Genomic DNA, 23,733 nt, shown 5'->3' on the forward strand with positions numbered 1-23,733 from the left:
GCTCAGGTAGTCCACTCACCTCAGCCTCCCAAAGGCGCGGGATTACAGGCTGAGCCACCGAGCCCGGCTACAATTTGTAAAATTTTTAAGACCCCTACTTTTGTCTAGCAAATTTTTATATTCCTTTAAGTATCTTTTGTAGCTCACTTTTAATGGAACTAAAAGTCATTTAATAATTTAAAGAAGTAAATTGTCACAGGCATTGATAGGTTAAAATTTCCCTAAGAGTGGGGTTTTTTTTCTTTTTTGAGTCGGGTTCTCTCTCTGTCTCCCAGGCTGGAGTCCACTAGCATGATCACAGCTCATTGCATCCTCGACTTCATGGGCTTAGACAGTCCTTCAGGCTCAGGCGACTCTTCTGCCTCAGCCTTCTTAGTAGCTGGGCTCAGGCAGTCTTTTCACCTCTGCCTCTCAAAGTGCTAAAATTACAGACATGAGCCACTGCACCTGGCCAAGAGTGGGTTTTCGATAAACTGGATTTTTTTTGCTTTTTAGTGCACCAGGCCCAAGATAATTTTTTGTTTTCTTTTTTTTTTTTAAGGTAACCTAAAATTAATCAGAAGGCTGAAATTATGGTTCTTTTAGTTCACTAAAATAATTAAAGAAACAACCCAGGAATTCAGAGTCAAACTTGAAACAAAGACATCTATTGTTTAGCAGTTAGTAGTGGTGGAAAGGAATTTACTTTTATAAAGAAGGGATGGTGTTCTATTGAGTTTTGTTAGATTTATCCCATCCTTTTCAGGGATAGGCTGTGAGAAATTCATGTGGAAACCAGCGCAGGGAAACAAAATTCAGAACCAAGAAAAAAGTGAGGAAAAAAAAAAAACAGCTGAGACTAATGTAGTGTATCTTTTTTTATATAACTTATTTCCTACTTGTATAATTTTAACGATTTACAAACCTATAGGAATTGGCCTACTACAGTATTTATTTATTTTTTGAGTTGGAGTCTTACTCCGTCGCCCAGACTGGAGAGCAGTGGCACACTCCCGGTCACCGCAGCCTCCACCTGCTAGGCTCCAGCGATTCTTCCGCCTCAGCCTTCCAAGTAGCTGGAACTACAGGTGCACGCTACCATGTCCGGCTAATTTTTGATTTGTTGTAGAGATGAGGTCTCGCCAAGTTGCCTGGGCAGGTCTCGAACCCGCGGGCTCAGGCAATTCACTCACCTCGGCCTTCCAAAGCGCTGTGATTACAGGCTAAGCCACCGAGTCTGGCTTCTACTACAGTATTTTTCAGACTTGATTTTTTGCTACTTCCTGTCGTGTTCTTTTTCTGAACAGGGAGTAATATTACCAGATCTGTGTTTTGGAAGGATACAACTGGAAGCAGCATAGAGGATGGATTGGAATGGGGAGAGAATGGAGATAGGGACATCAAGAAGGAGAGAGATGCAATTCACACAATGACAGAGGCACCTAGATACCTGGGTTTGGATCAAGTTCCACAATTTTCTCTGTAAACTTAAGCAAGTTACTCAACTGTCTGAGCCTCAGTTTGCCTGTCTCATACGAAGTTAATACCCGTCTGACAAGGTTAGTGTGAAGATGAGTGCATGTAAAACTTTTTAGTACCATGTTGGGCATATATAATTGGCATTCAAGAGCTAATAAGTATTCTTAGATTTAACAAGGTGATTTAAGCATCCCCCCTTAAGCTTCCCTCAAGCTGTATCCACTTTCTCACTGGTTGCACATATTCTCCCTGGTTGAGCAACAAAAATTATGGGGATTGGGAGGGAAGTGATGACAAGTGTTTGGTCCAAAGGAATCCAAGTTATGTTTTGTGACCCAGTGACAGTTGGGGACTTGATGAAGAGTCAGTCAAGCACATTCAAAAAATCTATTTTTTAATCTACTTATTCTAGCCATCTTCCATATCCACATCCCCAATACATGCATATAGTGTAGCATATTTGTCATTTGTCTCACATTACTAGCTAAACACTGATGAAGTATATCCAACCAACCAAATTTATTCAACACTGCCAGTAATCAAGAATATGAAATTAATATGAATAAAACATAAGATCCCTGTCCATGAGTAGTTTAAGGGACTGTGTTTGTTCACATTGTATTCCCAGCATTTGACATGGTGGTTTATACTTAGTAATTGCTTCTGGAATGAATGGATCAATCAATATAGTGGAGTAGGAAAAGGTATTAATATTTGGCTGTGTGGTAAATGTGGTAATCTGTGATAGAAGTATAAAACAAACCAAAAACTTTAGGAACCCTTGGAGAAAGTAAAGGAAAGAGTTTGGAAAGGGGGAGGTTGCATCACTAGATGGTTGCTGGGGAAGAAGGGTGAACTAGGGAAACAGAGACACATTCCTAGCTTAGTAAACAGCATATGAAAAGGCTTGAAAGCATAAAAATGTATGACATAGTTGATATGTTGTCGGGTATGGTTTAATATAAGAAAAGACTAGAATGTAGATTGGCTCCTGATTTTGAAGAAGTGAATGATGTAAGGAATTTGGATTTTATTCTGTTTTAAGTCAGGAGCAATCAAAGCTTTTGAGAGAGGGGGAGAGGTGGAATATATGATCGGATCTAAGTTTTAGAAATTAACTATGGTAGCTAGATAATGATGAGAGAGTAGATAGGAAGATTTTTTTGCTGTGGACAAGTTGAGGAGAATAAATACAAGTCACAGACATGAAGGATGGTGAAGAAGGAATAGACTGGGGTGCTTTACAACTAAAACCCATTGGAGTTCCAAGGGAGAATAAGGAAAAGAGGGATCAAGTTTTAATTTTTTTTTAAATGTTTGTTTTGGATCTGTTGACCAAGAAGAAGAATATGCTGGCACATGGGCTTACATGGTTTGGTTGTGGATACATGGAATGGGTTTTGAGGTGACCAGGGGATGCATATAGTAGAACCCTTCTATGTATGCTCATAACACCCTTCTATGTATGCTCATAACACCCTACATACCTCTATTATAGTAAGTACTATACTGTATTATAATAACATGCTTATTAGTCTGTTTTCTCTACCACTGTAAACCTATCAAAGGTTAAGGATTACCTTTTATTTTTCACTATAACACTGTACCTAGTGCCTGGCATATATCAGACACTGGATACTGCATAGAAAAAAAAAAAGAAAACATAAAAACCCTTTGGAATTCAGAAGAAAAACATAGGACTAGAGTATTATCAGCATACAATAGAAAACTATAACCATGCTAGTTAATGAGACAGTCAGAGAAATGAGAAACAAGGATGTAATTTTTAAAACAAGCAGAAGAAAAGGAACCTAAATGGGAACTTAGAAGAGGTAGCACATGGAAGCAAAAAGAGTTTCAGAATAACGAAATGGCCAGCATTTTCATTTAACAGGTAGATGTAACTGAAGAGTGAACTGAAGATGAGAACTGAAAGAATTCTTTGAGTTCTGAAATTTTGTGTTATTGATGACTTTTATATATTTATTTTTATTTTGTTTGAGTTGAAGGCTCACTCTGTTGCCCAGACTGAAGTGCAGTGGCATGCTCACGGCCACTGCAGCCTCGACCTGCTGGACTCGGGCGATCCTTCCGCCTCAGCCTTCCAAGTAGCTGGAACTACAGATGTGCGCCACCACACTCAGCTAATTTTTTGATTTGTTGTAGAGATGCAGTCTTGCCATGTTTCTCAGGCGATCTTGAATCCCTGGGCTCAGGCAGTCCTCTTGCCCCAGCCTCTCAAAGTGCTGCTATTACAGGCATGGCCACCATGCCCAGCTGTTATTGATGATTTTTAAAAGAAATGGTTGCGTGAAGGTGATAAGGGAGTCAAATTTTTGAGGGGGGAGTCCCACTGACGAAGTGGAGGCAGTTAATACTGCTCCTTTAAAAAAAAGTCTTAAAAAAAACCAAGGAGCCGGGCATGGTGGCTAAAGCCTGTAATCCCAGCACTTTGGGAGGCAGAGGCAATAGGATTGCCTGAGCTCAGGGGTTCAAGACCAGCCTGAGCAACATGGTGAGATCTTTTCTCTACAATCAATAAAAAATTAGCCGGGTGTAATGGCACATGCCTGTGGTTCCAGCTACTTGGAAGACTGAGGGGGAAGGATTACCTGAGCTCAGTAAGTCGAGGTTGCAGTAGCCGTGAGCATGCCACCGCACTCCAGCCTGGGCGACAGAGTGAGACAACTCAAAAGAAAAAGAAAAGAAAACCAAGGAAATAAAGGTGAACTAAACTCTGGTTTCATAGCTAGGCATTAGTATATTTTCTCTCAAACATGCCAAATTCAATTATGAGTATCACCATACCTCTTTTATTAAGCTAGGTAGGTCTCTCACTGAGAGGTAGTTTTTGCCTCTACTAATTGCATGTTAGCCAATCCATGCCACTGCAAGTTCACTGTTTATGTTATGGCTCAGAGTTATATTAGTGACTAGAAACAGTACTACCTCCCCCAACAAAAAGTTGAAGTTTTTTTTTTTTTTTTTGAGTTGGAGTCTCACTCTGTCACCCAGACTGGAGTGCAGTGGCCGCTCCCGGCCACCTCAGCCTTGACCTGCTGGCGATCCTTCCGGCGATCCTTCCGCCTCAGCCTTCCAAGTAGCTGGAACTACAGGCGCGCGCTACCATACCCGGCTAGTTTTTGTTTATTGTAGAGATGAGGTCTCGCCAAGTTGCCCAGGCGGGTCTCGAACCCGCGGGCTCAGGCAATCCACTCACCTCAGCCTCCCAAGGCGCAGGATTACAGGCTGAGCCACAAAGCCCGGCAAAAGTTCAAGTTTTAAAAAAGTAAATACTGATTATGTAGGAGCTGACTGCCTTTCAAGGACTATCAAAACCTTTCTTATGACCAGTTCTTTCTATTTCATTCTCTATTAGCTGGATTTAGAGTGTTTAAGAGGAGATTGAGAATTAATGTGAATCTTTTTTGGGTGAGGGGGCGGTAACAAGGTCTCACTTTGTCAACCAGTCTGGAGTACAGTGGCATGATCATAGATCACTACAGCCTCTAACTCCTGGGCTGAAGCAATCTTCCTGCCTCAGCCCCCCAAGTAACTGGGTGCTACCACACCTGGCTGTTTTCTTTATTTTTAGAGATGGAGTCTCGCTTTGGAGACTGATCACAAACTTCTGGCTTCAAGTGATCCTCCCACCTCAGCCTCTCCTTGTTGCTGGGATTACAGGGACCCAACTGAATGTGAGTCTTTATTCAGCAATATTGAGGTGTAGTTTATGCTATAGTCTTTGTAGAAATGCATAGTTGAGCATAAAATTGTCACTTATGGCACAGAGGAGTGAATTTGGGCAAAAAGTTTATATAGGGTTTTGGTATCATGAGACTAATTTTTTTTCTTTTTTAAACAATATCCTTTAACCAAGAGACTAATTTTTTATAAAAATTTGTAGTGATCTTTTATGTCTCTGTAAGAATACAAGTAATGAAAGGATAAGTGTAATGAAAATAAAGCATAATTGAACTTTTGTGTGTGATACAGGAGGCTGTATAAATAACAAAATTGTCATATCAAGTGACTTAAAAGAGTTGTAGAAAAGGAAGCATCCTTCGACTTGCACTCACCTACTTGCTCTGTTGGTAATTGGGCATGTTACAAGGCTCTAACCTCATCACTTTTGTAAAAGAAGGAGAGAAATTGTTAGTGTCTAGTAAATACCAGGGTGTTCACATGTATTTTTTTGTTTTTTGAGTTGGAGTCTCACTCTTTCACCCAGACTGGAGTGCAGTGGCCGTTCCCGGCTACCACAGCCTCTACCTGCTGGGCTCCGGCAATCCTTCCGTCTCAGCCTTCCGAGTAGCCGGAATTACAGGCATGTGTTACCATACCCGGCTGATTTTTTGATTTATTGTAGAGATGAGGTCTCGTCAAGTTGCCCAGGTGGGTCTCGAACCCGTGGGCTCAGGCAATCCACTCACCTGAGCCTTGCAAGTAACTGGAACTACAGGTGCATACCACCACACTTAGCTAATTTTTTTATTAATTGTAGAGAGGAGATCTTGCCGAGTTGCCCAAGTTGGTCTCGAACCCCTGGGCTATATTATCTTATTTCATCTTATTTTAAATGAAATAATAATTCTTATTCTGTCTACCTTATAGAATTGTAGGATAATAAAATTAGATTAGAATGTACACATTTTGTTACTTTGTATTATAGATAAGGCATTTTATTCAAAGTATTTATTTAGATATAAACAAATCAGAACATGAAATTAAGAAATTTATGTATTTTTGCCTCATAATGTGTTTCTTAACTTGGATTACTTAAATCAATTAATATCTGTTAAATTTTTAAAAATTGGAAGTTAGCTTTTGAAAACTTGAGTTACATATAATGTTCTGTGTGTATTTTTAAATGCTTTATGTATAGTTTTAGTAATTTTTACAATAACTCTAAAAGACAGTACGTTTTCTCTAATGGAAACTGGGGCTCTCTGTGACTAGCTCATAGTATCAGAAAATGGTAAAACCAGTATTCTAATTCGCATTTTTCTGAACTCCTAATTGTGTGCTTCATCAATATGATTGCTGTTCTTATTGTCAATTTATTAAAGTTGGTTTTTGTTTTTCATTGGGTGGCTCTTGCTCTGTTCATCTTTTTTTTTTTTTTGAGTTGGAGTCTCACTCTGTTGCCCAGACTGGAGTGCAGTGGCCGCTCCCGGCCACTGTAGCCTCGACCTGCTGGGCTCTGGCGATCCTTCTGCCTCAGCCTTCCAAGTAGCTGGAACTATAGGTGCGCACTGCCACGCCCGGCTAATTTTTGATTTATTGTAGAGATGAGGTCTCGCCAAGTTGCCCAGGCGGATCTCGAACCCGTGGGCTCAGGCAATCCGCTCACCTCAGCCTCCCAAAGGCGCGGGATTACAGGCTGAGCCACCAAGCCCAGCTGCTCTGTTCATCTTTACTTGCTGTTTATTCTACTACTTGAATAAATAGGTGAACACCTACTATGTGCTAGGCATTGTTCCAGGTGCTAGGGATTTGGCAGTTAATCAAACACAAAAATCCCTGCCCTCGTGAAGCTTAGGTTCTAGCTTACATGATACTTAAAAACAGATTACTAAAATTAAAGTATGTCAAGTGGTTATAGATGCTACAGGGAAATGTAGAAAGGGGGATGACTGTGCAGGGTGTTTTGGGGAGAAAATTTTACCTTCTTGTTCATTGGAATTAGATTTATAATCTGAAGGATGAAGAATTAGAGTGGGGGACTTCTTGTGGTAACTGACCTAAGTAGGAATTAAAAATAAGACAAAAGTAGTCCTTTTGGTCTTGAGACAGAGGCTGTGATTCTCTGGAATACTGCCAAAAATGTTCCAAGTTCTAGGGCACCTCTTCATTGTGGAGGCTAGGGAATGGGTAGTCCTTTCCAGAGGTTGTAGAGCTCATGGACATCCTCTTCCATGGAGGGCAGAGAAAAAGGAGTCTTATTGTATGATTTTTCCTGTACTACTTAGTGGTTTTTTGTTTTGTTTGACAGTTTTGAGTCAGTGTCTCACTCTGTTACCCATGCATGAGTGGTACCACATCATGGCTACCACAGCTTCAACTTGCTGGAGTCAGGTGATCCTTCTGCCTCAGCCTTCCAAGTAGCTGGAACTACAGGCATGTGCCATCATGCCCACCTCATATTTTGATTATATTTTATTATAGAGACAAGGTCTTGCCAAATTGCCAGACACTGGTCTCAAACCCCTGGTTTCAGACAGTTCTCTCATCTGGACCTCCCAAAGTGCTGGGATTATAGGCGTGAGCCACCCGGTCTGACTTCTTTGCGTTTTGGTAAACCTCATTCCTCTGAGCAATTCCATTACTTTCATTTGCTAAAACAATAAAATATCTTATAATATTTATTTTCCTATCACCATCTCAAAGAAAGTAGGTGGAGCTTTGAGCCTGTCAAATCTTCTTTTCTATAGTGTAATTATCAAAGTATATTATTTTCGAGTGCAGAGTAGTGTTATACAAAGTCATTAGTGTCTTTGAGATAAGAGCTCTAGGCCACTTTCCCAGGCCCTCTGCTCTCCTACTGTTAATCACATTTTAAAACATGAATAAACGACTTAATTGATTGATTATGAAACCTCTCTTAAAGTATAAGTTCTAAAAAAGGTAAAGACTCCTTTACCCAATACTGAGTGTTTTGGGACAAGGCTTAAATTTTTGGCATTAGAAAGGCATTATAATCTAATGGAAAGAGTACAGCCTTTGGAGTCATAGATAGCTGGGTTCAATTTTTGACTTATTACCTTGAACTAGTTACGTCATCATTCTAAGCCTTAATTTCCTCATCTGTGAAATAGGCATGTGATAAATTTAGGAGGCACTCACCATCAAATGATAAAACAACATAATCAGTACTGTAAAAAAAAAAATCAAATGTAGGCTGGGTGCAGTGGCTGAAGCCTATAATCCCAGCACTTGGGGAGGCCTAGGCAAGAGGATTGCCTGAGCCCGCGGGTTCAAGACCAACCTGGGCAACATGGTGAGATCTCACCTCTACAATAAATAAAAAAAAATTAGCTGGTTGTGGTAGCGTGCGCCTGTAGTTCTGGCTACTTGAAAGGCTGAGATGGAATGATTGCCAGAACCCAGCAGGTCGACACTGGGGTGGCCGTGCGTGTGCCACTGCACTCCAGCCTGGGCAATGGAGTGAGACTCCGACTCAAAAAAAAAAAAAAACCAATGTAAAATAATATGGGAAACAGTTCATTTGATTCTGGGGTGAGACTAGGCAAGTGAACTAAGAAGATTACTAAGAGTAGGAGGTTTAGATCATGAATGATGAGTTGGAGTTGATCAAGTACTAAAGCAAGGAAACCACTTTGGGAAGGGAATCCTATGAAGACAAAGGCCTAGAAGGTATTTAAATATGATATATAACTGTAACAAAGGTCTGAGTTAGTCCCTCTCCCAACATTTCCCATCATTTTCTTTCTTTTTTTTTAGGTGGAGTATCGCTCTGTTGCCCAGGCTCATGGCCACTGCAGCCTCGACCTGCCGGGCTCGGGCAATCCTTCCACTTCAGCCTTCCAAGTAGCTGGAACTACAGGCATGTGCCACCACGCCCAATATTTTTAAAAAATTTGTTGTAGAAACGAGGTCTTGTCAAGTTGCCCAGGCTGGTCTCGAACCTGGGGGTCAGGCAATCCTCTTGCCTCAGCCTCCCAAAGTACTGAGATTGTAGGCATGAACCACTGCGGCCGGCCTCATAGTTTTCTAAATAAGTACCTATTAGCTGGTATGATTTGCCTCTGTTTTTTACTAAACTGCAGACTTCTTTTGGGCAAGGATCTAATTTGTTTTGTTTACCATAGCTTGTCCTTTAGGCATTAGCTACTCCATGAGTATTCATTGGATGGATGAATTAAAACAACATTCTTAATGTTTCAAAGACAATTGGAAGTGTTTTTGACTACCACACTATATATTTAGAGTTGATTCTATAAAATGTACACTTGTAATATGTTGTTTGCATGGGGATTTGTTTAAATAAAAAGCAGCAGAGAGTTCAGAGTTCTAACCTTAGCTCTGTGCCATTAACTGGTTAAATGACCTTACTTCTCTTGGGTTGTAATTTCCTTAAATGTTTAACAGTAGTGATGATTTTTAAGTTTTCTTCCAACTGTAATACTCAGGGATTTCACAGAAAGACCTGCTGCCAGATATTTCTGTGTAGACCTTTGAAGGGAAAATAGTACTTGACACATGGTGTATATTGAATAAATATATAATCAGTTAGAAATCTAAAGTATAAATCAGGAATTCTCAATTGGAGAAATTAAACAGACTTTCAGAACCTTACATTTCTAAGGTATGAGATGAACACAGAACTGTAATTACTTTTTTTAATCATTTCAAACTCTGAGTATAATGTTGTATTGTTCTGTTGATGTTTTGACAGCCAAATGAAACACTGCCACTAAGTATACAGAACCAGGCTTTAAAATGGTAAATGAGCTTGAGTTTTATTCCAGGAGTTAGTAAACAATTGAATGGGTTTTCAAAAGTGACATATCTTTTATCCTTTTTGCTGGGAATTTTTGGCTTGAAACTCTTTTATTGGGTAATGTTCATATTGAGTTGAGTTCTAGGAAACTGTGATGTGGGAAGATTCATTTTTTAATGAACTTCTGATTTCTTGGTATATAAGATATTTCCCAGTTTTCAAATTTATGCTTATATTTATCTGGCTTGAATTTCTCTCTGTTGGGTATTAATGTGAAATTTTAAGTATCAATATTGCTAGGAAAGTCTTATTGTACTATCTCAATTACCAAATGCTTTCAATTTCATTTACATGCCCACCTTTAAAAATTAGAAGGTAGAAAGCAGAAGTTTAGTACTTCATTATTTTTGGAGGCTAAGACTAGAGTTGCAACATATGTCAAAGAAGTCACTGTAGGTAGAGGTAGAGAGGGTTATTCTGAAGAGAATATGTTTTATTTATTTTTGAAGTCTGAAATATCTTGACCCTGAATAGCATAAAATTCTCTTATTTTCTGGAACAACAACAATAATAAAAGAGCCTTAACTATAAGTAGTAAAAGTTTTGGAAAAATATTTTGGAAGTATGTTTTAAATTTTTTTCATATAAGTTTTGTGAGAATTAGAGCATAATTGAATATCTGGCAGACATTCTATATGAGTATCTTTATGGTTTTTGTTTTTCAGGCATTTAAAAAATATTTAATCATTCATGAGTGAGCCTCATTCTTGAGTTATGGATGACAAGGCTTCTGTTGGAAAAATCAGTGTCTCCTCAGACTCAGTATCTACTCTTAATAGCGAAGATTTTGTCTTGGTTTCCAGGCAAGGAGATGAGACACCATCTACAAATAATGGAAGTGATGATGAGAAAACAGGACTCAAGGTAAAACTCCATAACCTAAATTTGTTTTGCTTAGGTTGTGTAAGCTCATTGCAAAACCTGACCTTAACAGGGAAGGCATATGGGGAAAACTAAGAACATAGAATTAATATACTTTTTTCTTTAATATTTATAATTTTTAAATAATTAGTGACAAATGTATGTTTGACAAAGGATTTTCACTTTGGTTAGTTTTCCTAAATCTTGAAATACTCATAAGAGTCAAAACTTGGCCAGGTGCAAGTGGCTCACGCCTGTAATCCCAGCACTTTGGGAGGCCGAGGCGAGAGGATTACCTGAACCCAGGAGTTTAAGACCAGTCTGGGCAACATGGCAAGACCTCGTCTTTACAATAAAATAAAAACTTAGCCAAATGTGGTGGTGCATAGCTGTAGTCCCAGCTACTTGGGAGGATGAGGCCAAAGGATCACCTGACCCCTGCAGTTCAAAGCTGCAGTAGCTGTGATCGTGCCACTGCACTCCAGCCTGGGCAACAGAGTGAGATTCCCAACTAAAAAAAGAAAAAAAAATAGAGTCAAAACTAGTGGGTACAGTATAAACATTTGCCATTTTAGTTTTGTTTTCACTTTTGCTTTAAGTCAGAGGTGCTTGTCTAGTTTGGTCCTGGTATATGTTATGTAAGGGTACTGGCAGGTCATCAATGCTATTTATAAAAATAAGGTTTAGGATTATTGAAACAACTTTAAATACCTAGCCATAACCAGGCTCGGTGGCTCAGCCTGTAATCCCGGGAGGCTGAGGTGAGTGGATTGCCTGAGCCTGTGGGTTCGAGACCCGCCTGGGAAACTTGGTGAGACCTCATCTCTACAATAAATCAAAAAAAATTAGCCAGGCGTGGTAGCGCGCACCTGTAGTTCCAGCTACTTGGAAGGCTGAGGCGGAAGGATCACTGGAGCCCAGCAGGTCGAGGCTGCAGTGGCCGGGAGCGGCCACTGCACTCCAGTCTGGGCGTCAAAGTGAGACTCCAACTCAAAAAAATAAAATAAATATATACCTAGCCATTGACCACTTCTGTTTATCTTTTCTCAGTCAAACAACTATTACTTCTTTTCCCATACTTTGTTACTGTTCTACTCTTTATGGCTATAAATAACAACATTATTTATTAAAATTGTAATTTAAAATATAAGTAATTGAAAAGTATTTCTAGTCTTGCTTGCATCTATTCATTCAACAAGTGTTTATTATGTCACAACTATGTGCCAAGTTCTGTTCCAGGTACTGAGGATACAGTGGACAAAAACACAGGCAAAGCCTCTTGTCCTCCTAGAGCTTTTATTCTAATGTGGGAAACAGACTCTAAATATGTCAAGTAAATTTCGGTGCTGTGAAGAAAAAGTAGGGTATGTGGACAAAGAGTGAATGATGTGATTGTTCTTTGACCTTTGAAATTTTTGTTAGAATTTTGAAAACTCTCATTGTCATTCATAAATATATAGAGGAATAAATAAAAAACAGTAACCCCCCCCAAAAAAAGTAAAGAAAGAGTGAATGACAGGTACTATTTCAGAGAAGGTCTTAAGATGACATTTAAGGTGACCCGAATGATAGGAAGAAGAGAACCATGGAGAAATCTGGGAAAAGAGTTTTACAGAGGGAACAGCAAATAGACCTTAGGAGTTCAAGGCTGCAGTGAGCTATGATCATGCCACTGTACTCCAACCTAGGCTATCGAGCAAGACCTTGTCTGAAAAAGAAAAGATTTCATGTCCCTGCAGCTCCCAGTCCGAGCTGATTTCCAGGGGAGGAGCAGGACATCAACATCTCTCATTCTGCCTCCAGACGCCTATTGCTAGTCAAATGTGACTAAGAGGTGGGGGCTCCTTTTTTCTACCTAGCCCCTGCTCCTGGAACAGAGTTTTTACTTCAGGCATAGCAAGTAAAGGTGGGTGTTGCTCAATGAGAAGTATGCCATTGTACCCACTCTTAGCTCCAGAGCCTTGACTCAGAGATTTTGCCCGTAGAGAATAGCTGGCAAAGAAATAGCTCTTAATCTTTTCCTAAAGGAGTAGACTTCATTTAAAGAAGTTTAAGCCTGGCCGGGTGTGGTAGCTAATGGCCTGTAATCCCAGCACTTTGGGAGACCAAGACTAGAGATTGCCAGATTCTAGGGATTCAAGACCAGCCTGGGCAACGTCTCTAAGATAAATTTAAAAAAAAAAATTAGCTGAATATGGTGGTGTACAACTGTAGTTTCAGCTATTTGGAAAACTAAGGCGGAAAGATCACCTGAGCCCAGTAGGTCAAGGCTGTGGCAGCTGTGATCCTGTGACTGCACTCTAGTCTGAGCGACAGAGAGAGACTCTGATTCAAAATTTAAAACAAAGAAATTTAAGCCTAAGGTTACTCTAAAAAACAGTAGAAGTTGTTATGAAATATAATTGGGAAAATATTGATAAATTGATCGAATATTTAGGCTTAACTGTAGATCTGCTAATTTACCTGAGAAAAGCAGGGAAAGACACACCTGGGAGGAGACCACCAGGCATCAAAACAAATTCTCAACCATTGATCTCTGGAACTTTCCCTTCAGAGATACCTAAATTTGATTGATTTAGTCTGTGGGGCAGTTTATACTCCAGTACATTGAAATCATTAGAGCAATCAGCCAGCAATTACTGGAGCTTAACAACTAGGTGTGGTCAGACAGAGAGAGAACTGTCAAAAGCACTCGCATCCCAAGGTGACTCTGAGCAATCCCAAGTCTCAGCCCCCTGAGGAACAACCTCAGTGTCTTAACATTATAGGGGCTGGAGAATAGAACCTACTAAAATTAAACAAGCCAGTTAATTAACAAGCATAAACAACAAGTTTTAAAATGGGGAGATTAATAGCCAGATTTGGTACAACAAATCTAAAATGTCTAGTTTCTAGCCAAAATTTGTGATGAATGCAGAGAAACAAAATAAGACCCATAAACCCCTCAAAAAAAGCAGGCAATGAATATTGCCTGTGAAAGTGACCAGTTGGATTTAACACACAAAGTCTCTGAAGTAGCCATTATGATTATGTTCAACAAACTAAAGGAAATCATGCATAAGGAAATAAAGGAAGATGTGATGACATTGTCACATCAAATAAATAATATTAATAAAGAAATAGACATTTTTAAAAAACAGAACCAAGCCAAGTGTGGTGGCTCATGCCTGTAATCCCGTCACTTTGGGAGGCGGAGGTGAGAGGATTGCCTGAACCCAGAGGTTTGAGAGCAGCTTGGGAAACTTGGCAGGATCTCATCTCTACAGTAAATCAAAAATTAGCCAGGTGTGGTGGCACATGACTGTGGTTCCAGCTACTTGGAAGGCTTAGGTGGAAGGATTGCTTGAGCCCAGCAGGTTGAGAGTCAGTGGCCATGAGCATGCCACTATATTCCAGCCTGAGCGTCAGAGTGAGACCCCTACTCAACAAACAAACAAAAGAGCCACAAGGAAATTCTGGAATTGAAAAGCAAACAACTGAAATGAAAAATTCAATAGCAGGGCAAAACAGTACATTTCAGCTGGCGAAAGAAAAAATTAATGGACCTGATAGTAGATTAGTAGAAATTAGATTCAATGGACATGGTGGCGTATACCTATAGTCCCAGCTACTCACGAGACCGAGGCAGAAGAATCAATCACCTGATCCCAGGAAGTTGGGGCTTCATTGAGCCGTGATCATGCCACCATGTCCTAGCCTGGACAATAGAGTGAGACTCCAACTCAAAAGAAGAAAAAAAAAAAGATTAATGAGAATTACCCAAAAAGCATAAAAAATAAAATAATAAAGAAAAATAAACAGAGCCTCAGAGAAATATGGGACTATTCAGTGTGCCAACATGCTCAAAAGGAGAAGAGAGAAGTATCAAAAGGAGAAGAGTATCAAAAGGAGAAGAGAGAAGTTACCAGGAAAATATTTCAATTTATTGAAAAAGAAAAATCTGCACATCTGGGAAATTCAGTGAACTCCCAAGTGCAATAAATGCATAGAGATCCACAAAGAGGCATATTATGGTAAAAATGCTAAAAACCAAAGTTCCGCCTGGGCAGGCGAGACCTCATCTTTACAATAAATCAAAAAAATTAGCTGGGTGTGGTAGCACGCACCTTTAGTTCCAGCTACTTGGAAGGCTGAGGCGGAAGGATCGCTGGAGCCCAGCAGGTCGAGGCTGCGGTGGCCGGGAGCGGCCACTTCACTCCAATCTGGGTGATAGTGAGACTCCAACTCAAAAGACTCCAACTCAAAAAAAAAAATCTTGAGAGCAGGAAGAGATAAATGACTCATCACTTACAAAGGAATCCTTATAAGATTTATGGCTAACTTCTCAGCAGAAACAATGGAAGCAAGAAGCCAATGAGATAACATATTCAAAGTACACAAACAAACAAAAATTTGGCAGGCCAAGATGGGAGGATTGTTTGAGTCCAGGAGTACAAGACCAACTTGGACAACAAAACAAGACTCTGCCTCTACAAAAAATAGAAAAACTAGCTAGGTATGGTGGCACACACCTGTAGTCCCAGCTTCACAAGAGGATTGCTTGAGCCCAGGAGTTTGAGACTGTGGTGAACCGAGATCTTGCCACTGCACTGTAGCCGGGGCAACAGAGTGAAATCCTGTCTCAAAAATAAACAAAAAACCCACAGAACTGTCAACCAACAATTCTGTATCCAGCAAAACTGTTATTTAAAACTGAAAGTTTTTGAAATAAGAACATTCTGAATTAAACAAAAACAGAGATAATTTGTTGCTAGTAGACTTGGCCCTACAAGAAACACTAAAGGAAGTTATTCAGGCTGAAAGCAAGGGACTCCAAATGATAATTTTAATCCACATGAAAAATCAAAGAACATTGATAAAGGTAATTATAGAATAATAAAAACCACTACAAATGCGTATTTTCTCCTTTTCTTTTGTATTATATGTTATATATAGAGTATATTGTTTAACCTGTGACATGCAGAAGTGTAATATGTTTTCCAATAACAGGAAAAGGGAGATAGATTGGAGCAGAGTTGTATTTAGGCTAAGGAAATGAGTCCATATGGTTATTTAAATTTATAAGAATGAATGAAGAGAACCAGAAATGATAAATAAGCAAGTTAATATAACAAAATCTGTAAATATATATTTGCTGTCCTTTCAACTTTTTTTTTTTTGAGTAAGAGTCTCACTCTGTCACCCAGGCTGGAGTGCAGTGGCATGCTCATGGCCGCCACAGCTTGACCTGCTGGGCTCAGGTGATCCTTCTACCTCAGCCTTCCAAGTAGCTGGAACTACAGGTGTACACCACCACACCCAGCTAATTTTTTAAAAATTACTGTAGAGATGAGATCTCTCTAAGTTGCCCAGGCTAGTCTTGAATTCCTGGTCTCAGGTAATCCTTTCACCTCTGCCTCCCAAAGTGCTGGGATTACTGGTGTGAGCCACCACACCCAGTTGAACTTCTTTTAAAGTGTTTATAGAATTGCATAAAGTAATAGTCATGACAATGTATTGTCAGACTGGTAACATTTATAGGTGTAATTATGTATAACAATGTCACAAAAGGGGGAGAAGGGAAGAGAGCTATATATTAATGTCTCTCTATCTCAGTGGAATTAAGTTAGGTCAGTGTACCAGTGCCATGGGAAAGATGCAAAGAAATTAGATTGGGAAAGATTATTTAGAAAGTAGATTGAGGCCGGACTTGGTGGCTCAGCCTGTAATGCCAGCACTTTTGGAGGGCGAGGTGAGAGAATTGCCTGAGCCCACAGGTTCAAGACCAGCCCGGGCAACTTGGTGAGACCTCATCTCTACAATAAATCAAAAACTAACTGGGTGTGGTAGCATGCGCCTGTAGTTCCGGCTACTTGGAAGGTTGAGGCAGAAAGATCGCCGGAGCCCAGCAGGTGGACACTGGGGTTGCTGTGAGCGTACTGCTCACTCCAGCCTGGGCAACAGAGTGAGAATCCCAACTTAAAAAAAGAAAGAAAGAAAGAAAGTAGATTGAAAAGATTGGATTCACTTCTTAAGGGAGAAAAGGGGCCAGACACTTGAGGAAACATGGCAGCAGATACTTGAGGTTGAAGGCTTTTAAAGCTTTCCTTTTGAGGGGGTCAAGCAAGTATTCACTGGAGCTGACATCATGTTGATGGGGTCTGTTTCTCGTCTCTGAGTACGGGATGAATGGGTCAGTCTGTCACAAGCACATAAACAAAAGTGGACTGGTAGCTAGATGGGTGGGTCAGCCACATGGATGAGAAGGGTAGGGTCAGTAGCTGAAAGACAAATTATTATTAGGATAAAGATGTTTCTTTTAATGTATTGTGACTTGTCTAGGGTTCCGGGAAAGGATTATTGTCTTGTATAAGCTCAAGGAGACCAGAGAAACTCCCATTTTGGGCTCTGTCCTTTCAGTTAGTATAAATCAGAAGCTTGTTTGGACAAATTAAGATGCAAATTGTAAGTTTCTAGCACAGCTACTAAGGATATTACTAAATGCATACATGGAAAAAATTATTAAAGTAATATGAATACTATATTAGAAAATATTTACTAAGTGTGTATTCACAGTAGCGAAGTCATGGAATTATCCTAGGTATCCATCAGCAGTGGACTAGATAAAGAAAATGTAATATATATACATATGTACACATGACATACATTTACACCATGAAATACTTTGCAACCATAAAGAAGAATCGATGCAGTAGCTCATGCCTAAAATCTCAGCACTTTGGAAGGCTGAGGTGAGAGGATTGCCTGAGCCATGGGTCCAGGACCAGCCCGGGCAACTTGGCGAGACCTCATGTCTACAATAAGTCAAAAAATTAGCCAAGTGTGGTGGCACATGCTTGTAGTTTCAGCTACTTGGAAGGCTGATACGGAAGGATCACCTGAGCCCAGCAGGTCAGGTCTGTCTGTGGTGATCGTGAGTATGCCACTGCACTCTAGCCTGGGCGACAGAGTGAGAGAGACTCCAACTTAAAAAAAAAAAAAAGAATGAAATCATGTCCTTTGCAGCAATGTGGCTGCAACTGGAGGCCAGTATTCTAAGCGAACTAACCCAGAAACTGAACATCACATGGTCTCACTTAGAACTAAACACGGAGTGGTAGCTAAACACTTGAGTACACATGGGCATAAGGATCGGAACAGCAGATACTAGGGACTCATAAATGGGGATGGAAGCGGGGGAGGCAAGGAGTGAAAAACTATCCGTTGGGTACCAAACTCACTATTTGGGTGAGAAGCTCAGTAGAAAATATTTACTCAATAGAAGTTCAATACTTCAGCTCAACAGAAGCTGAAACCTCACCATAATGTAATAATGTGACAAACCTGCACATGTACCTCTTGAATCTTAAATAAGAAAAGATTCACTAAGTGCAAAAGAAAGCTGTAATAGAGAAAAAAAGACAGGAGACACATTTAAAAAATGGTAAATTGGCAGACTAAATCCAATTATATCAATGATATGTAATGTGAATGGATTAAGCAATATAATCAAAAGAATAGATACAGCTAGACTGGATAAAGAAACATGAAACGCAGACTAAATCCAATTATATCAATGATATGTAATGTGAATGGATTAAGCAATATAATCAAAAGAATAGATACAGCTAGACTGGATAAAGAAACATGAAACAACTGTATGCTGTGTTCAAGAGGTACTATAGATTTATAAAGATAGAAATAGAGTTAAAACAAAAAGTTGGAAAAATACATCATGCAAACAGCAATCAAAAGAAAATTGGAGTGCCCATTCTGATATTAGGCAAAATAGACTTTAAAACAAAAAATGTTACTAAAGATAAAAGGGACATTTTATAATCTTATGAGGGTCAATTCATCATGAAGCAAAAGCTAACAGAAATGAAGGGAGATTCATGCCTGGTGGTCCTGGAAAATAAAAATGAAAAAAGAAATGGAGAAATAGACAATTCAAGAATAATTGAAGATTACAGTACCCTGCTTTTATTATGGGAGGGTAAACTAGGCAGATCAACAAAGAAGTAGAAGGCTTGAACAACACTGTTGACCAGTTAGACCTGATGTTTGTAGAACACTCCACTCATCAATAGCAGAAGATAGATTCTTCTCAAGTACACCCAAAGTATTAATGCAACCACATGGGAAGGAAATTGGAAATCAATAACATTGAAATTGAAAATTCACAGATATGGGAAATTTAAAAATTTACTTCTAAATAAGTCAAAGAAGAAATTAAAAAATTAGAATGTACTTTGAGATGAATGAAAATTAAGATACAATATTCTAAAACTTATGAGATACAGCTTAACCAGTTATTATAGGGAAATGTATAGCTGTAAGTGCCTATATTAGGAAAGAAGAAAGATCCAAACTCAATATCCTAACACTCTACCTTAAGACACTGGTATAAAGAAGGGCACACTAAACCTAAAATAATCAGAAGAAAGGAAATGAAAGATAGAAGAGAAATTAATGAAATTGAGAACAAAAAACAGTAGAGAAAATTGGTGAAACCAAAAGCTGGTTATTTGAGAATAACAAAATTGACAAACCTTACTAAATTTATCAAGAGGAAAAGAAGGCATAGATTACTAGAACCAGAAATGAAAGAGGGGATATTACTACTGACTTTATGTAAATATAAAGAATTATAAATGAATACTGCAAACAGTTGTATGGCAATAAATGTGATAGCTTAGCTGGAATGAACAAATTTCTAGAAAGACACAAAACATTAAAAAATAGTCTGAGTCTATATAACAAGTAAAGAGATCGAATTGATAATCAAAAAGCACCCCAAAGCTGGACATGGTGGCTCACACCTGTAATTTCAGCACTTTAGAAGACTGATGCAAGAGGATTGCCTGAGCCCAGGGGATTGAGATCAGCCTGGGCAGCTTGTAGAGACCTTGTCTCTGTAATAAATAAAAAAATTAGCTGGGCATGGTGACATACACCTGTAGTTCTAGCTACCAGAAAGGTTGAGGTGAAAGGATTGTCTGAGCCCAGCAGGGTGAGTCTGTGGTGGTCATGAGTGTGCCACTGCACTTCAGCCTGGGTGACAACAGAGTGAGACTCTGACTCAAAAAAATGCACCTTAAAGTAACGACCAGGCTTAAATGTCTTCTTCTACCCTAAGATAGAAAAGTAGTTAATACTTCTCCACCTTATTCTATGAGAGTAGTGTTACCCTGATACTAAAATCAGACACAGACATCACAGGGAAACTGCATACCGTTATCTTTTATGAATATTGGTATGGAAATCCTTGATGAAATACTAGCAAAGTGAATTCAGGTGGTATATAAATATATGAACAATTATATACCATGACCAAATGGGATTAATCCCAGGAATGGAAGTCTGGTTTATCATCTGAAAATTATTAATGTAATATGCCACATCAGTAGAATAAAAAAAAAAAAACAACCAAAACATGATTGTCTCAATAGATGCAGAGGCATATAACAAAATCCAACACCTTTTCAACAAAACAAATGGAAAAAACTCCAACTAGAAACAGACTGGACTGCCTCAACCTGATAATGGGTAGCTACCAAAACCCTCAGCTGAAATAAGATGGTTTTGTTTTTTTTTTGAGTTGGATTCTCACTCTGTCACCCAAGCTGGAGTGCAGTGGCATACTCACGACCACTGCAGCCTCAACCTGCTGCGCTCAGGTGATCCTTCTGCCTCAGTATTCCAAGTAGCTGGAACTACAGACACGCGCCACCACGCCCATCTAATTTTTTGATTTATTGTAGAGATGAGGTCTCGCCACGTTGCCCAGGCTGTTCTCAAACCCTTGGGCTCAGGCAGTCTTCTCACCTTGGCCTCCCAAAGTATTGGGATTATAGGCTTGAGTCACTGTGCCCGGCTTTGAAATACGACTTAATGGCGAAAAAGTGGATTTTTTCCCTCTAAGTTCAGGAGCAAAACAAGGTTGTTTGCACCCACCACCTATGTTGAACATTGTACTGGGGGCCATTTCCAAGGAAATTAGGATGAAAAGAAAAGGAATCCTGCTTGGAAAGGAGGACTATTTGCAGATGACATGATTTTGTTTATGGAAAATCCTAAGAAATCCACTAAAAATACTATTAGTGCTAGTAAATTCAAGATTGTAAGACATAATATGAATCCGCAAAAAAATCAATTGTATTTCTTAAATGACCATCATACAATGAACACCATAAAATAACTATAAGAGAACGATTTTATTTATAATAGCATCAAAAAGGATAAAATAGTAATTTTACAAAAAAGTACAATCTATATTCTGAAAACTGCAAAATATAGCTTAAAGAAATTAAGGACAATCTAATAAATGAGAAGACATCGATATTCTTGGATTAAAACATTCAATATTGTTAAGATGACAGTACTCCCCGAAATTGGTCTACATGTTTAGTATAGTGCTTAACAGAATCCCAGGTAACATCATTGAAGATACAAGTTGATACTTTTTTATTTTTTTTTTTTGAGTTGGAGTCTCACTCTGTCACTCAGGCTGGAGTGCAGTGGCACATTCAAGGCCACTCCAGCGTCGACCTGCTGGGTTCTAGCGATCCTTCTGCCTCAGCGTTCCAAATAGCCAGAACTACAGGTGCATGCTGCAACGCCTGGCTATTTGCTTTTTTTTATTGTGGAGACGAGGTCTCACTAGGTTGCCCTGGCTGGTCTTGAACACGTGGACTGAGGCAATCCACTTGCCTCGGCCTTCTAAAGTGCTGGAATTACAGGGTGAGCCACCGAGCCCAACTGACAAACTGATTCTAAAATTCATATAAGGGCCCAACTGCAGTTGCTCATGCTTTGTAATCCCAGCACTCTGGGAGGTCAAAGTAGGAGGAACACTTTTTGGGAGGAGGTTGAGACCACTCTGGGCAACATAGCAAGACCCTATTTGTACAAAAAAATTTAAAAAGTAGCCAGATGTTCTTCTACGTGCCTGTGGTCCCAGCTACCTGGGAGGTTGAGATAGTAGGATTACTTGAGCCCAGGAGTTTGAGGTTATAGTGAGTTATGATTGCACCACTGCATTCCAGCCTGGATGATGGAGTGAAACTAAAATAATAAAGAAAATTCACATGGGATTGCAAGAAACCTTGATTAGCCAGCATAATCTTGAAAATGAAGAGCGGAGTTAGACAACTCACACTTTATGATTTTTAACACTACACAGTTATGGTAATTAAGACAACGTGGTACTGGTTTAAGGCTAGACATATATTGATCACTGGAATACTTTCAGGAGTCCAAAAATAAAAACATGTTTCTGTAGTCAACTGACTTAGGCAAGGACTTGTCTGATTCTGCTAAGAGGTTGATTTAGATGATGATTGAAAAATAACAAGATGGAGGACTTGGGATTCTTTTTTATTTCTATTTTTTTGAGTCGTCTTGCTGTTCCCCAGGCTAGAGGGTAGTGGCACAGTCACTGTCACCACAGCCTCGACCTGCTGGACTAAGGCACTTCTTCCACCTCAGCTTTCCAAGTAGCTGGAACCATAGGTGCGTGCCACCTCACCTGGCTAATTTTTTGACTTATTGTAGAGACGAGGTATTGCCAGGTTGCCCGGGCTGGTCTTGAAACCATGGACTCAGGCAGTCCTCTCATCTCTGCCTCCCAAAGTACTGGGATTACAGGCATGAGCCACTCTTGGGGATTCTTGGAGAGATTGGAGTGTTAGCAGGATTAGTGTGGGTTGGGGAGTAAATGGGAGGTGAGGAAAAAGTGGCAATAAATACAGATAACTCTTTAGAGAATTTTTGCTATAAAAGGGAGTCAGAGGTACCTGCAGGGGGATATAGATTTCAGTGAGTTATTTCAGGATATTTATATATTGATAGGAATTATTAATAAAGAGGGAACATAACTACAAAAGAAGAGCAAGATCTTTGTTTAGAGAAAAGGGCTTCTTGTGCATAAGTAGAAGAATTAGCCTAGGCATGGTTTTCTAATAGGAAGTAAGATAGCAATAAATTAGTATGCTCTTCTTTTGGATTTCTTCCATTTGAGAAATTCTTATAAACTTTTGAAGCACCGTTTGACTTATTCTTCCTTTTTCTAATTTAATGAACCATTTATGGCATATGGGAAAGATCCTCAGGGTTCCTCCAGAGAAGTTGTTTCTTGCTCTCTCATTTGTCTTGTTTACCAGAAGAGATACTTCTGTAGTATTGTGCTCCATAGTGATGTTTTGGTCCCAAAAGATTATACCATGGCCATTGCTTTACTAAACTCTGATGTGGCCATGTGCTCTTTTAGCTCTGACTGCCGCCATGTTTTCCTTTGAACCCCTCTACTACCTACCTTGGAGAGGTGAATTTCTTTTTCTTTCTTTCTCTCTCTCTCTCATTTCTTTCAAAATAAAGTATATTTTCTAATCTTAAAAAAAAAGAGATTATACCATATTGTTACTGTACTTTTAAAGATATATTTGATGTAATTGCCTACAGTATTAGGTATAGTAACTGTACAGGTTTGTAGCTTGGGAGCAGTAGACTATACCATATAGCCTAGGTATGTAGTGGGCTATACCATGTCGATTTACAAAAGTATACTACATGATTACACAATGACTAAATTGCCTAATGACACATTTCTCAGAATGTATTTCTGTCATTAAATGATGCGTGACTGTATTTTGTAGATAAGGAATTTGAGGAACATGTTCTCCAAATTTAAAATGTTTACATATGTATTTTAATTTCATTATGTTTATACATTACATGGGGTTTTTATTTATGGAACAGGTAAGTTTTTAAAAGAGTAATAAAATTATTGTGAAATCAATAAGATCTGTCATCAGAGGAAGGTATAACAGCATTACTGAAGATGTCATGTTTAGGGTATTCACTCAGCCCCTAGTTGATTGACCAAAAAAAAAATTTTTTTTTTTTTTTTT

The 23,733-nt window shown here is 39.2% G+C and overlaps 1 protein-coding gene across 1 annotated transcript in view; it reads left to right on the plus strand.

The window, feature by feature from the left end:
• LOC103265066 (rab GTPase-activating protein 1) overlaps window positions 1-23,733 on the plus strand; it is a 62,341-nt gene that overhangs the window by 7,113 nt on the left and 31,495 nt on the right. Inside the window, exon 2 of the mRNA XM_021714846.1 lies at window positions 10,786-10,846. The gene's annotated coding sequence lies outside the window, so the exon portion shown is untranslated. The remainder of the gene's footprint in view (window positions 1-10,785; window positions 10,847-23,733) is intronic.

This window comes from Carlito syrichta, unplaced genomic scaffold (assembly GCF_000164805.1).
Source record: "Carlito syrichta isolate Samal-C Ts95f unplaced genomic scaffold, Tarsius_syrichta-2.0.1 Scaffold305825, whole genome shotgun sequence".
Lineage (NCBI taxonomy): Eukaryota > Metazoa > Chordata > Mammalia > Primates > Tarsiidae > Carlito > Carlito syrichta.